Raw genomic sequence first — 2,715 nt, 5'->3', positions numbered from 1 at the left:
GCAGACCCGGGCCGCGGGCCGCGCGGGCGCTCTCGGCGGCGTCCCCGCCCTGGCCACGCGCGGCCCGCTCGGGCTGAGGCTGCCGCGCGAGAAGCCATCCACGGAGGCCGGCCGCGGCCCCGAGATCCCTTTTCCCATTAACATCCTCTTCGCCCGGGAAAGAAGCTGGGGAGCTCGAGGAGGAAGGCCCCGGGGCCGCGGGAGGCGAAGCCTTTGCTGAAGTCACTCGCATCCCGCCGATGGACTGTCCCATCGACTTTCACGTCTCCCCCTCCGGGGCCTCTGTTCCCGCGCCTCAGGTAAACGGCCGGAGCCCGGGTAAATAGAAAGCCAGGCCAGAGGGGCGCAGGCCGTTCTGCGCTGGTCCACAAAAGAGCGATTGGCTTTCCCGCACCCGCCTGGGACAGAGCTCTGAGGCCCCCCGGGGAGGCCGCTGCCCCAGAGATGGGCCCGTCCTTCACGAATGTGACCTGACATTTCCACTGGCGCTCTTATCAGTTCTAGTAAAACTGAAGCAACTGTTTTTCCAACCAGCCTCAGATCCTTTGATCTAAATGTTTTTCATGCTAAGCACGTATCTATCACTTGAAGACCTGGTGCCAAATGGTAAAATTCTGACTCTAGTAAGAACAGTTCCTCTCACAGACAAGAATTCAGATCTTTCATAAGAGCCATTCTAAATCTGTTTTTCTTTTAGTTTGTTTCAAGAAATTGATTTAGATTTGCCCACAAACCGGAGAAACAGAAGATTCAAAACTATATCTTAATCCAGATTATCACCTCTGGACCAAAAGATAAGGAAGTGGTAATCCAGATTACTCAGTTCGCAGACTCCTGGCCACTCCAGCACCTAAGGCTGTCAACCTGCGCCAGGTTGGCCAGCTCTGCCTAATGCCCTATGCAGAACAATGCTGCTCTCAAGTCAGAAAGTGCTAGAATGTGTGTATGTACTACCCAGCCATTTCTCTGTCAATTGTGGCAATTGAAAGCTTTAAGGGCTTTGGTGACCATATAATGGAAAATGCATTGTTCTGTACCCAGAGGGCTACTTCTGAATCATCGACAACAGCTGTCATCTTAACTTAGAGAAAAGCTGGCCCTTAGCTCACCGGGCCCCTCTTCCCCAACATTCCTCCATGTACCACCTCTGCCTGCTTCTGAAACGGAGAGGTCCTCGGGGCGCCTGGGTGGCTCAGTCAGCTGAGCATCTGCTTTCAGCTCAGGTCATGATTCGAGGGTTCTGGGATCAAGTCCTGCAACGGGCTCCTTGCTCAGCAGGAGCTTCTCCCTCTGCCTGCTGCTCTCCCTGCTTGTGCTCTCTCTCTCTGGAAATAAAATCTTTAAAAAGAACGAAAGGAAGGAAAGGAAGGAAAGGAAGGAAGAAAGGAAGGAAGGAAGGAAAGAAAGAAAGAAACGGAGTGGTCCTCAACCCTCCTTCCCTATAGTAAGGAGCTTGAAGAAGTAATCTACTCCAGGTCCCCTGGCCCAATGACTCTTTCTCTCCAAGTTAGAGCCTTTTTCCCTCCAGCCCCTGGTGGAGAGGCCCAGCTCCCAAATAGGCCTTTGTCCATACTGCCTCTCAAGCTCCCCTTCAGATTCTGGTGTTGAGCAAAGATTAAATGCTTTCCATTTCACAAAATATGCCTAGATTTCAAAGATTCCAATTCATGGCAGGCAGTACCAAGGTCCACTTTCCCCCACTTCATTTTCCAAACCAAAGCAGCAGGCACTTGCCCCAACCTTTTCCAGTCTGGTCACACTGCAGTATCCTCTCGCTGTTGTCCAGCCAGCCTTCCCCAGCACCTTCAAAAAGAGCTCTTTGCATTACCTCAGCCTCCTCACACTCGGCAAAGGCAAAGCCGCGTGTGCAGCACGGCATGAACGAAATGTGCACCGCCAGCCCGCCTGCTATTGTGACTGAGGAAAGGGGTGGTCTGGAAGTCCTGTCCACCCCCCCTGCCGTGCCCACTGTTTCAAGGCCCCCACTGTCACCACCACTGCCACCACCCTCAAGCTCCCATCACAGCTCCACTTGCAAGCAAGGGCAACATTCTACCAGAAATGGCAGACTCAAGGCCCAGAATGCAGACCCAGCTGCATGAAACAGAGCTTTCTTCCCAGTCTTCTTCAGAGAACTGGAGAAAGCTCCATCAATCAGCCTATTTATCCTATAGCCTACCTCTAGCCGCCAGAAGGGCCAGCCTGCTTATTAGCTGCAGTTGGGCTGGTATTCCCATGTGTCACCACAGAGTCCCTGTCCTCTGCATGGCCCCATCCCCATTCCAGCTCGAGAAAGAGAGGACGAGGCCCCAGCCAGCTACCTTCCTGATGGGCTCCAAATAAAGCAAGGCTAAGCGCCGGCTTCTGAGGAAGCCGTGCCTTGTTCCTTCAGGGATCACAGAGCAGCATCTAGTGGCCCTTCTGGGCAGCACAGATTACGTAATTTGTACGCAGCCGCGCGCCAGCGCCCCGCACCGCAGCCTCTGCTCCCAACACCGCACTCACTAGCGCGCAGGCGAGCCTTGGCGCAAGGAAAGCCGGTGCCAGGAAGGGTCCCTACGTGAGGATGCCCGGCCCAGGCTAGCCTATGGGCCACCCGACCCAGCTTGCTTGAGGCCAGAGAGGAAAAGCAGCCCCGGAGGTCTAGAGTGCACTGTCCAAAAAAACCATGACGTGAGCCCAAATGCAAGCCACAAAGGTATCTGAGTATTTTCA

The 2,715-nt window shown here is 54.3% G+C and overlaps 1 protein-coding gene across 1 annotated transcript in view; it reads right to left on the bottom strand.

Annotated features, from left to right (window-relative positions):
• CDK5R1 (cyclin dependent kinase 5 regulatory subunit 1) overlaps window positions 1-2,291 on the bottom strand; it is a 6,849-nt gene extending 4,558 nt beyond the window's left edge. Inside the window, exon 1 of the mRNA XM_011231372.2 lies at window positions 2,180-2,291. The gene's annotated coding sequence lies outside the window, so the exon portion shown is untranslated. The remainder of the gene's footprint in view (window positions 1-2,179) is intronic.
• Between the last annotated feature and the right edge of the window lie 424 nt (window positions 2,292-2,715).

This window comes from Ailuropoda melanoleuca, chromosome 13, assembly GCF_002007445.2.
Source record: "Ailuropoda melanoleuca isolate Jingjing chromosome 13, ASM200744v2, whole genome shotgun sequence".
NCBI lineage: Eukaryota > Metazoa > Chordata > Mammalia > Carnivora > Ursidae > Ailuropoda > Ailuropoda melanoleuca.
The sequence above is the reverse complement of the archived record's forward strand: the minus strand, read 5'-3'. Positions and strand labels throughout refer to the sequence as shown.